The following is an 11396-nucleotide window of genomic DNA, read 5'->3' on the forward strand; positions in this document are numbered from 1 at the left end:
AAAAGCTCAAAAAACTGGTGGCAAAGAAACACAGGAAGGTTTTTTGAAACGCACAGCATAATGGCGAGGAACAGTCGAGCATCCGAGTGGCTTCACAATCTCCGGGGATTGAAAAAAAGAGCAAACGCGAAGCTTCCCTGACCAGGAATCGAACCAGGGCCGCGGCGGTGAGAGCGCCGAATCCTAGCCACTAGACCACCAGGGAGAAGTTGTGCTCGTTCTCCCCACTCCATGGGTGGACTGACTGAGAATGTTGTGGAAAAGCCAAGTCGAAAGGCGGTACACTAGTAAAAAAGGATGGTGGCTTTTCTAGAAATTACGGCAAGGGAGGCGTCAATGTGTAGGACAAGAGTCCGAGAGAGCTCAACAAGCTGTGGCAGCTAAGAAAAGGAGCAAAGGTTATGCGTAGCGGCGAGGAGCAGTCGAGCGTCGGAGTCGCTTAGCAACCCGGGAGGATTAAAGGTAAAACTTCCCTGACCGGGAATCGAACCCGGGCCTCGGCGGTGAGAGCGCCGAATCCTAGCCACTAGACCACCAGAGAGAAGACGTGGGGGCTAGCGGCTAGCGTCAGCAGCTTGTCTGAGAATGCCCTTGAAAAGTCAAGTCGAAAGGTGGTATATTCGAAAATAAAAATTGAGAGATTTCACAAAAAATACAGCAAGAGAGGCGTTAAAGGGGTTATCCAGGAGAAGAAAAACGCGCAGCTACTTTCTTGCAAAAACAGCGTCACACCTGTTCCCAGGTGGGGTGTGGAATGGCAATTCGGCTCCCTTCACTCCAATGGAAGTGGGATGCAAAACCCACAAACAAACTGAGGACAAGAAGAGTGGTGCAGTTTCTGGAAGAAAGCGGCCATGTTTTTCTGAGCCTGGATAAGCCCTCTAAAGGGGTTATCCAGGATTAGAAAAAAGATAACTACTTTCTTGCACAAACAGTACCACACCCGTCCCCAGGTGGGGTGTGGTATTAGAATTCAGCTCCATTCACTTCAATGGAACTCAGCTGCAAAACCACACCCAAACCGAGGGCAAGAGAGGTGCTGTTTTTTGAAGAAAGAAGCCACGCTTTTCCAAGCCTGGATAAGCACTTTATCATCCAAGAAAAAGTCTTAAAAAGCTCAAAAAACTGGTGGCAAAGAAACACAGGAAGGTTTTTTGGAACGCACAGCGTAATGGCGAGGAACATTCGAGCATCCGAGTGGCTTTACAATCTCAGGGGATTGAAAAAAAGAGCAAATGCGAAGCTTCCCTGACCGGAAATCGAACCCGGGCCGCGGCAGTGAGAGCGCCGAATCCTAGCCACTAGACCACCAGGGAGAAGACGTGGGGGCTGGCGGCTAGCGTCAGCAGCTTGTCTGAGAATGCCCTTGAAAAGTCAAGTCGAAAGGTGGTATATTCGAAAATAAAAATTGAGAGATTTCACAAAAAATACAGCAAGAGAGGCGTTAAAGGGGTTATCCAGGAGAAGAAAACGCGCAGCTACTTTCTTGCAAAAACAGCGTCACACCTGTTCCCAGGTGGGGTGTGGAATGGCAATTCGGCTCCCTTCACTCCAATGGAAGTGGGATGCAAAACCACAAACAAACTGAGGACAAGAAGAGTGGTGCAGTTTCTGGAAGAAAGCGGCCATGTTTTTCTGAGCCTGGATAAGCCCTCTAAAGGGGTTATCCAGGATTAGAAAAAAGATAACTACTTTCTTGCACAAACAGTACCACACCCGTCCCCAGGTGGGGTGTGGTATTAGAATTCAGCTCCATTCACTTCAATGGAACTCAGCTGCAAAACCACACCCAAACCGAGGGCAAGAGAGGTGCTGTTTTTTGAAGAAAGAAGCCACGCTTTTCCAAGCCTGGATAAGCACTTTATCATCCAAGAAAAAGTCTTAAAAAGCTCAAAAAACTGGTGGCAAAGAAACACAGGAAGGTTTTTTGAAACGCACAGCGTAATGGCGAGGAACAGTCGAGCATCCGAGTGGCTTCACAATCTCCGGGGATTGAAAAAAAGAGCAAACGCGAAGCTTCCCTGACCGGGAATCGAACCCGGGCCGCGGCGGTGAGAGCGCCGAATCCTAGCCACTAGACCACCAGGGAGAAGTTGTGCTCGTTCTCCCCACTCCATGGGTGGACTGACTGAGAATGGTGTGGAAAAGCCAAGTCGAAAGGCGGTACACTAGTAAAAAAGGATGGCGGCTTTTCTAAAAATTACGGCAAGGGAGGCGTCAATGTGTAGGACAAGAGTCCGAGAGAGCTCAACAAGCTGTGGCAGCTAAGAAAAGGAGCAAAGGTTATGCGTAGCGGCGAGGAGCAGTCGAGCGTCGGAGTCGCTTAGCAACCCGGGAGGATTAAAGGTAAAACTTCCCTGACCGGGAATCGAACCCGGGCCGCGGCGGTGAGAGCGCCGAATCCTAGCCACTAGACCACCAGGGAGAAGACGTGGGGGCTGGCGGCTAGCGTCAGCAGCTTGTCTGAGAATGCCCTTGAAAAGTCAAGTCGAAAGGTGGTATATTCGAAAATAAAAATTGAGAGATTTCACAAAAAATACAGCAAGAGAGGCGTTAAAGGGGTTATCCAGGAGAAGAAAACGCGCAGCTACTTTCTTGCAAAAACAGCGTCACACCTGTTCCCAGGTGTGGTGTGGAATGGCAATTCGGCTCCCTTCACTCCAATGGAAGTGGGATGCAAAACCACAAACAAACTGAGGACAAGAAGAGTGGTGCAGTTTCTGGAAGAAAGCGGCCATCTTTTTCTGAGCCTGGATAAGCCCTCTAAAGGGGTTATCCAGGATTAGAAAAAAGATAACTACTTTCTTGCACAAACAGTACCACACCCGTCCCCAGGTGGGGTGTGGTATTAGAATTCAGCTCCATTCACTTCAATGGAACTCAGCTGCAAAACCACACCCAAACCGAGGGCAAGAGAGGTGCTGTTTTTTGAAGAAAGAAGCCACGCTTTTCCAAGCCTGGATAAGCACTTTATCATCCAAGAAAAAGTCTTAAAAAGCTCAAAAAACTGGTGGCAAAGAAACACAGGAAGGTTTTTTGAAACGCACAGCGTAATGGCGAGGAACAGTCGAGCATCCGAGTGGCTTTACAATCTCCGGGGATTGAAAAAAAGAGCAAACGCGAAGCTTCCCTGACCTGGAATCGAACCCTGGCCGCGGCGGTGAGAGCGCCGAATCCTAGCCACTAGACCACCAGGGAGAAGTTGTGCTCGTTTTCCCCACTCCATGGGTGGACTGACTGAGAATGGTGTGGAAAAGCCAAGTCGAAAGGCGGTACACTAGTAAACAAGGATGGCGGCTTTTCTAGAAATTACGGCAAGGGAGGCGTCAATGTGTAGGACAAGAGTCCGAGAGAGCTCAACAAGCTGTGGCAGCTAAGAAAAGGAGCAAAGGTTATGCGTAGCGGCGAGGAGCAGTCGAGCGTCGGAGTCGCTTAGCAACCCGGGAGGATTAAAGGTAAAACTTCCCTGACCGGGAATCGAACCCGGGCCGCGGCGGTGAGAGCGCCGAATCCTAGCCACTAGACCACCAGGGAGAAGACGTGGGGGCTTGCGGCTAGCGTTAGCAGCTTGTCTGAGAATGGCCTTGAAAAGTCAAGTCGAAAGGTGGTATATTCGAAAATAAAAATTGAGAGATTTCAAAAAAATACAGCAAGAGAGGCGTTAAAGGGGTTATCCAGGAGAAGAAAACGCGCAGCTACTTTCTTGCAAAAACAGCGTCACACCTGTTCCCAGGTGGGGTGTGGAATGGCAATTCGGCTCCCTTCACTCCAATGGAAGTGGGATGCAAAACCACAAACAAACTGAGGACAAGAAGAGTGGTGCAGTTTCTGGAAGAAAGCGGCCATGTTTTTCTGAGCCTGGATAAGCCCTCTAAAGGGGTTATCCAGGATTAGAAAAAAGATAACTACTTTCTTGCACAAACAGTACCACACCCGTCCCCAGGTGGGGTGTGGTATTAGAATTCAGCTCCATTCACTTCAATGGAACTCAGCTGCAAAACCACACCCAAACCGAGGGCAAGAGAGGTGCTGTTTTTTGAAGAAAGAAGCCACGCTTTTCCAAGCCTGGATAAGCACTTTATCATCCAAGAAAAAGTCTTAAAAAGCTCAAAAAACTGGTGGCAAAGAAACACAGGAAGGTTTTTTGGAACGCACAGCGTAATGGCGAGGAACAGTCGAGCATCCGAGTGGCTTCACAATCTCAGGGGATTGAAAAAAAGAGCAAACGCGAAGCTTCCCTGACCGGGAATCGAACCCGGGCCGCGGCGGTGAGAGCGCCGAATCCTAGCCACTAGACCACCAGGGAGAAGTTGTGCTCATTCTCCCCACTCCATGGGTGGACTGACTGAGAATGGTGTGGAAAAGCCAAGTCGAAAGGCGGTACACTAGTAAAAAAGGATGGCGGCTTTTCTAAAAATTACGGCAAGGGAGGCGTCAATGTGTAGGACAAGAGTCCGAGAGAGCTCAACAAGCTGTGGCAGCTAAGAAAAGGAGCAAAGGTTATGCGTAGCGGCGAGGAGCAGTCGAGCGTCGGAGTCGCTTAGCAACCCGGGAGGATTAAAGGTAAAACTTCCCTGACCGGGAATCGAACCCAGGCCGCGGCAGTGAGAGCGCCGAATCCTAGCCACTAGACCACCAGGGAGAAGACGTTGGGGCTAGCGGCTAGCGTCAGCAGCTTGTCTGAGAATGCCCTTGAAAAGTCAAGTCGAAAGGTGGTATATTCGAAAATAAAAATTGAGAGATTTCACAAAAAATACAGCAAGAGAGGCGTTAAAGGGGTTATCCAGGAGAAGAAAACGCGCAGCTACTTTCTTGCAAAAACAGCGTCACACCTGTTCCCAGGTGGGGTGTGGAATGGCAATTCGGCTCCCTCCACTCCAATGGAAGTGGGATGCAAAACCACAAACAAACTGAGGACAAGAAGAGTGGTGCAGTTTCTGGAAGAAAGCGGCCATGTTTTTCTGAGCCTGGATAAGCCCTCTAAAGGGGTTATCCAGGATTAGAAAAAAGATAACTACTTTCTTGCACAAACAGTACCACACCCGTCCCCAGGTGGGGTGTGGTATTAGAATTCAGCTCCATTCACTTCAATGGAACTCAGCTGCAAAACCACACCCAAACCGAGGGCAAGAGAGGTGCTGTTTTTTGAAGAAAGAAGCCACGCTTTTCCAAGCCTGGATAAGCACTTTATCATCCAAGAAAAAGTCTTAAAAAGCTCAAAAAACTGGTGGCAAAGAAACACAGGAAGGTTTTTTGAAACGCACAGCGTAATGGCGAGGAACAGTCGAGCATCCGAGTGGCTTCACAATCTCCGGGGATTGAAAAAAAGAGCAAACGCGAAGCTTCCCTGACCGGGAATCGAACCCGGGCCGCGGCGGTGAGAGCGCCGAATCCTGGCCACTAGACCACCAGGGAGAAGTTGTGCTCGTTCTCCCCACTCCATGGGTGGACTGACTGAGAATGGTGTGGAAAAGCCAAGTCGAAAGGCGGTACACTAGTAAAAAAGGATGGCGGCTTTTCTAAAAATTACGGCAAGGGAGGCGTCAATGTGTAGGACAAGAGTCCGAGAGAGCTCAACAAGCTGTGGCAGCTAAGAAAAGGAGCAAAGGTTATGCGTAGCGGCGAGGAGCAGTCGAGCGTCGGAGTCGCTTAGCAACCCGGAGGATTAAAGGTAAAACTTCCCTGACAGGGAATCGAACCCGGGCCGCGGCGGTGAGAGCGCCGAATCCTAGCCACTAGACCACCAGGGAGAAGACGTGGGGGCTGGCGGCTAGCGTCAGCAGCTTGTCTGAGAATGCCCTTGAAAAGTCAAGTCGAAAGGTGGTATATTCGAAAATAAAAATTGAGAGATTTCACAAAAAATACAGCAAGAGAGGCGTTAAAGGGGTTATCCAGGAGAAGAAAATGCGCAGCTACTTTCTTGCAAAAACAGCGTCACACCTGTTCCCAGGTGGGGTGTGGAATGGCAATTCGGCTCCCTTCACTCCAATGGAAGTGGGATGCAAAACCACAAACAAACTGAGGACAAGAAGAGTGGTGCAGTTTCTGGAAGAAAGCGGCCATGATTTTCTGAGCCTGGATAAGCCCTCTAAAGGGGTTATCCAGGATTAGAAAAAAGATAACTACTTTCTTGCACAAACAGTACCACACCCGTCCCCAGGTGGGGTGTGGTATTAGAATTCAGCTCCATTCACTTCAATGGAACTCAGCTGCAAAACCACACCCAAACCGAGGGCAAGAGAGGTGCTGTTTTTTGAAGAAAGAAGCCACGCTTTTCCAAGCCTGGATAAGCACTTTATCATCCAAGAAAAAGTCTTAAAAAGCTCAAAAAACTGGTGGCAAAGAAACACAGGAAGGTTTTTTGGAATGCACAGCGTAATGGCGAGGAACAGTCGAGCATCCGAGTGGCTTCACAATCTCAGGGGATTGAAAAAAAGAGCAAACGCGAAGCTTCCCTGATCGGGAATCGAACCCGGACCGCGGCGGTGAGAGCGCCGAATCCTAGCCACTAGACCACCAGGGAGAAGTTGTGCTCATTCTCCCCACTCCATGGGTGGACTGACTGAGAATGGTGTGGAAAAGCCAAGTCGAAAGGCGGTACACTAGTAAAAAAGGATGGCGGCTTTTCTAAAAATTACGGCAAGGGAGGCGTCAATGTGTAGGACAAGAGTCCGAGAGAGCTCAACAAGCTGTGGCAGCTAAGAAAAGGAGCAAAGGTTATGCGTAGCGGCGAGGAGCAGTCGAGCGTCGGAGTCGCTTAGCAACCCGGGAGGATTAAAGGTAAAACTTCCCTGACCGGGAATCGAACCCGGGCCGCTGCGGGAAGAGCGCCGAATCCTAGCCACTAGACCACCAGGGAGAAGACGTGGGGGCTGGCGGCTAGCGTCAGCAGCTTGTCTGAGAATGCCCTTGAAAAGTCAAGTCGAAAGGTGGTATATTCGAAAATAAAAATTGAGAGATTTCACAAAAAATACAGCAAGAGAGGTGTTAAAGGGGTTATCCAGGAGAAGAAAACGCGCAGCTACTTTCTTGCAAAAACAGCGTCACACCTGTTCCCAGGTGGGGTGTGGAATGGCAATTCGGCTCCCTCACTCCAATGGAAGTGGGATGCAAAACCACAAACAAACTGAGGACAAGAAGAGTGGTGCAGTTTCTGGAAGAAAGCGGCCATGTTTTTCTGAGCCTGGATAAGCCCTCTAAAGGGGTTATCCAGGATTAGAAAAAAGATAACTACTTTCTTGCACAAACAGTACCACACCCGTCCCCAGGTGGGGTGTGGTATTAGAATTCAGCTCCATTCACTTCAATGGAACTCAGCTGCAAAACCACACCCAAACCGAGGGCAAGAGAGGTGCTGTTTTTTGAAGAAAGAAGCCACGCTTTTCCAAGCCTGGATAAGCACTTTATCATCCAAGAAAAAGTCTTAAAAAGCTCAAAAAACTGGTGGCAAAGAAACACAGGAAGGTTTTTTGAAACGCACAGCATAATGGCGAGGAACAGTCGAGCATCCGAGTGGCTTCACAATCTCCGGGGATTGAAAAAAAGAGCAAACGCAAAGCTTCCCTGACCGGGAATCGAACCCGGGCCGCGGCGGTGGGAGCGCCGAATCCTGGCCACTAGACCACCAGGGAGAAGTTGTGCTCGTTCTCCCCACTCCATGGGTGGACTGACTGAGAATGGTGTGGAAAAGCCAAGTCGAAAGGCGGTACACTAGTAAAAAAGGATGGCGGCTTTTCTAGAAATTACGGCAAGGGAGGCGTCAATGTGTAGGACAAGAGTCCGAGAGAGCTCAACAAGCTGTGGCAGCTAAGAAAAGGAGCAAAGGTTATGCGTAGCGGCGAGGAGCAGTCGAGCGTCGGAGTCGCTTAGCAACCCGGGAGGATTAAAGGTAAAACTTCCCTGACCGGGAATCGAACCCGGGCCGCGGCGGTGAGAGCGCCGAATCCTAGCCACTAGACCACCAGGGAGAAGACGTGGGGGCTGGCGGCTAGCGTCAGCAGCTTGTCTGAGAATGCCCTTGAAAAGTCAAGTCGAAAGGTGGTATATTCGAAAATAAAAATTGAGAGATTTCACAAAAAATACAGCAAGAGAGGCGGTTAAAGGGGTTATCCAGGAGAAGAAAACGCGCAGCTACTTTCTTGCAAAAACAGCGTCACACCTGTTCCCAGGTGGGGTGTGGAATGGCAATTCGGCTCCCTTCCACTCCAATGGAAGTGGGATGCAAAACCACAAACAAACTGAGGACAAGAAGAGTGGTGCAGTTTCTGGAAGAAAGCGGCCATGTTTTCTGAGCCTGGATAAGCCCTCTAAAGGGGTTATCCAGGATTAGAAAAAAGATAACTACTTTCTTGCACAAACAGTACCACACCCGTCCCCAGGTGGGGTGTGGTATTAGAATTCAGCTCCATTCACTTCAATGGAACTCAGCTGCAAAACCACACCCAAACCGAGGGCAAGAGAGGTGCTGTTTTTTGAAGAAAGAAGCCACGCTTTTCCAAGCCTGGATAAGCACTTTATCATCCAAGAAAAAGTCTTAAAAAGCTCAAAAAACTGGTGGCAAAGAAACACAGGAAGGTTTTTTGGAACGCACAGCGTAATGGCGAGGAACAGTCGAGCATCCGAGTGGCTTCACAATCTCAGGGGATTGAAAAAAAGAGCAAACGCGAAGCTTCCCTGACCGGGAATCGAACCCGGGCCGCGGCGGTGAGAGCGCCGAATCCTAGCCACTAGACCACCAGGGAGAAGTTGTGCTCATTCTCCCCACTCCATGGGTGGACTGACTGAGAATGGTGTGGAAAAGCCAAGTCGAAAGGCGGTACACTAGTAAAAAAGGATGGCGGCTTTTCTAAAAATTACGGCAAGGGAGGCGTCAATGTGTAGGACAAGAGTCCGAGAGAGCTCAACAAGCTGTGGCAGCTAAGAAAAGGAGCAAAGGTTATGCGTAGCGGCGAGGAGCAGTCGAGCGTCGGAGTCGCTTAGCAACCCGGGATGATTAAAGGTAAAACTTCCCTGACCGGGAATCGAACCCGGGCCGCGGCGGTGAGAGCGCCGAATCCTAGCCACTAGACCACCAGGGAGAAGACGTGGGGGCTGGCGGCTAGCGTCAGCAGCTTGTCTGAGAATGCCCTTGAAAAGTCAAGTCGAAAGGTGGTATATTCGAAAATAAAAATTGAGAGATTTCACAAAAAATACAGCAAGAGAGGCGTTAAAGGGGTTATCCAGGAGAAGAAAACGCGCAGCTACTTTCTTGCAAAAACAGCGTCACACCTGTTCCCAGGTGGGGTGTGGAATGGCAATTCGGCTCCCTTCACTCCAATGGAAGTGGGATGCAAAACCACAAACAAACTGAGGACAAGAAGAGTGGTGCAGTTTCTGGAAGAAAGCGGCCATGTTTTTCTGAGCCTGGATAAGCCCTCTAAAGGGGTTATCCAGGATTAGAAAAAAGATAACTACTTTCTTGCACAAACAGTACCACACCCGTCCCCAGGTGGGGTGTGGTATTAGAATTCAGCTCCATTCACTTCAATGGAACTCAGCTGCAAACCACACCCAAACCGAGGGCAAGAGAGGTGCTGTTTTTTGAAGAAAGAAGCCACGCTTTTCCAAGCCTGGATAAGCACTTTATCATCCAAGAAAAAGTCTTAAAAAGCTCAAAAAACTGGTGGCAAAGAAACACAGGAAGGTTTTTTGGAACGCACAGCGTAATGGCGAGGAACAGTCGAGCATCCGAGTGGCTTCACAATCTCAGGGGATTGAAAAAAAGAGCAAACGCAAAGCTTCCCTGACCGGGAATCGAACTCGGGCCGCGGCGGTGAGAGCGCCGAATCCTAGCCACTAGACCACCAGGGAGAAGACATGGGGGCTGGCGGCTAGCGTCAGCAGCTTGTCTGAGAATGCCCTTGAAAAGTCAAGTCGAAAGGTGGTATATTCGAAATAAAAATGAGAGATTTCACAAAAAATACAGCAAGAGAGGCTTTAAGGGGTTATCCAGGAGAAGAAAACGCGCAGCTACTTTCTTGCAAAAACAGCGTCACACCTGTTCCCAGGTGGGGTGTGGAATGGCAATTCGGCTCCCTTCACTCCAATGGAAGTGGGATGCAAAACCACAAACAAACTGAGGACAAGAAGAGTGGTGCAGTTTCTGGAAGAAAGCGGCCATGTTTTTCTGAGCCTGGATAAGCCCTCTAAAGGGGTTATCCAGGATTAGAAAAAAGATAACTACTTTCTTGCACAAACAGTACCACACCCATCCCAGGTGGGGTGTGGTATTAGAATTCAGCTCCATTCACTTCAATGGAACTCAGCTGCAAAACCACACCCAAACCGAGGGCAAGAGAGGTGCTGTTTTTTTGAAGAAAGAAGCCACGCTTTTCCAAGCCTGGATAAGCACTTTATCATCCAAGAAAAAGTCTTAAAAAGCTCAAAAAAACTGGTGGCAAAGAAACACAGGAAGGTTTTTTGGAATGCCACAGCGTAATGGCGAGAGAACAGTCGAGCATCCGAGTGGCTTCACAATCTCAGGGATTGAAAAAAAGAGCAAATGCTAAGCTTCCCTGACCGGGAATCGAACCCGGGCCGCAGGCCGGTGAGAGCGCCGAATCTAGCCACTAGACCACCAGTGAGAAGACGTGGGGGTTGGCGGCTAGCGTCAGCAGCTTGTCTGAGAATGCCCTTGAAAAGTCAAGTCGAAAGGTGGTATATTCGAAAATAAAAATTGAGAGATTTCACAAAAAATACAGCAAGAGAGGCGGTTAAAGGGGTTATCCAGGAGAAGAAACGCGCAGCTACTTTCTTGCAAAAACAGCGTCACACCTGTTTCCCAGGTGGGGTGTGGAATGGCAATTCGGCTCCCTCCACTCCAATGGAAGTGGGATGCAAAACCACAAACAAACTGAGGACAAGAAGAGTGGTGCAGTTTTCTGGGAAGAAAGCGGCCATGTTTTTCTGACCTGGATAACCCCTTTAGAGGGTTATCCAGGATTAGAAAAAAGATAACTACTTTCTTGCACAAACAGTACCACACCCGTCCCCAGGTGGGGTGTGGTATTAGATTCAGCTCCATTCACTTCAATGGAACTCAGCTGCAAAACCACACCCAAACCGAGGGCAAGAGAGGTGCTGTTTTTTGAAGAAAGAAGCCACGCTTTTCCAAGCCTGGATAAGCACTTTATCATCCAAGAAAAAGTCTTAAAAAGCTTAAAAAACTGGTGGCAAAGAAACACAGGAAGGTTTTTTGGAACGCACAGCGTAATGGCGAGGAACAGTCGAGCATCCGAGTGGCTTCACAATCTCAGGGGATTGAAAAAAAGAGCAAATGCAGAAGCTTCCCGAGGAATCGAACCCGGGCCGCGGCGGTGAGAGCGCCGAATCCTAGCCACTAGACCACCAGGGAGAAG

At 49.4% G+C, this 11396-nt stretch overlaps 10 non-coding genes across 10 annotated transcripts; all 10 read right to left on the reverse strand.

Annotated features, from left to right (window-relative positions):
• Nucleotides 1–469: 469 nt before the first annotated feature.
• Nucleotides 470–541, reverse strand: TRNAE-CUC (transfer RNA glutamic acid (anticodon CUC)). The gene has a single exon. It is a non-coding gene; the product is annotated as a tRNA-Glu (tRNA).
• A 1476-nt stretch (nt 542–2017) lies between these two features.
• TRNAE-CUC (transfer RNA glutamic acid (anticodon CUC)) lies at nt 2018–2089 on the reverse strand. The gene has a single exon. It is a non-coding gene; the product is annotated as a tRNA-Glu (tRNA).
• Nucleotides 2090–2353: 264 nt separating this feature from the next.
• TRNAE-CUC (transfer RNA glutamic acid (anticodon CUC)) lies at nt 2354–2425 on the reverse strand. The gene has a single exon. It is a non-coding gene; the product is annotated as a tRNA-Glu (tRNA).
• A 1037-nt stretch (nt 2426–3462) lies between these two features.
• TRNAE-CUC (transfer RNA glutamic acid (anticodon CUC)) lies at nt 3463–3534 on the reverse strand. The gene has a single exon. It is a non-coding gene; the product is annotated as a tRNA-Glu (tRNA).
• Nucleotides 3535–4234: 700 nt separating this feature from the next.
• TRNAE-CUC (transfer RNA glutamic acid (anticodon CUC)) lies at nt 4235–4306 on the reverse strand. The gene has a single exon. It is a non-coding gene; the product is annotated as a tRNA-Glu (tRNA).
• A 1037-nt stretch (nt 4307–5343) lies between these two features.
• On the reverse strand, nt 5344–5415 carry TRNAE-CUC (transfer RNA glutamic acid (anticodon CUC)). The gene has a single exon. It is a non-coding gene; the product is annotated as a tRNA-Glu (tRNA).
• Nucleotides 5416–7559: 2144 nt separating this feature from the next.
• TRNAG-CCC (transfer RNA glycine (anticodon CCC)) lies at nt 7560–7631 on the reverse strand. The gene has a single exon. It is a non-coding gene; the product is annotated as a tRNA-Gly (tRNA).
• A 264-nt stretch (nt 7632–7895) lies between these two features.
• Nucleotides 7896–7967, reverse strand: TRNAE-CUC (transfer RNA glutamic acid (anticodon CUC)). The gene has a single exon. It is a non-coding gene; the product is annotated as a tRNA-Glu (tRNA).
• A 702-nt stretch (nt 7968–8669) lies between these two features.
• TRNAE-CUC (transfer RNA glutamic acid (anticodon CUC)) lies at nt 8670–8741 on the reverse strand. Its single transcript has one exon. It is a non-coding gene; the product is annotated as a tRNA-Glu (tRNA).
• A 264-nt stretch (nt 8742–9005) lies between these two features.
• TRNAE-CUC (transfer RNA glutamic acid (anticodon CUC)) lies at nt 9006–9077 on the reverse strand. Its single transcript has one exon. It is a non-coding gene; the product is annotated as a tRNA-Glu (tRNA).
• Between the last annotated feature and the right edge of the window lie 2319 nt (nt 9078–11396).

Source organism: Dendropsophus ebraccatus, unplaced genomic scaffold (genome assembly GCF_027789765.1).
Source record: "Dendropsophus ebraccatus isolate aDenEbr1 unplaced genomic scaffold, aDenEbr1.pat pat_scaffold_672_ctg1, whole genome shotgun sequence".
Classification (NCBI taxonomy): domain Eukaryota; kingdom Metazoa; phylum Chordata; class Amphibia; order Anura; family Hylidae; genus Dendropsophus; species Dendropsophus ebraccatus.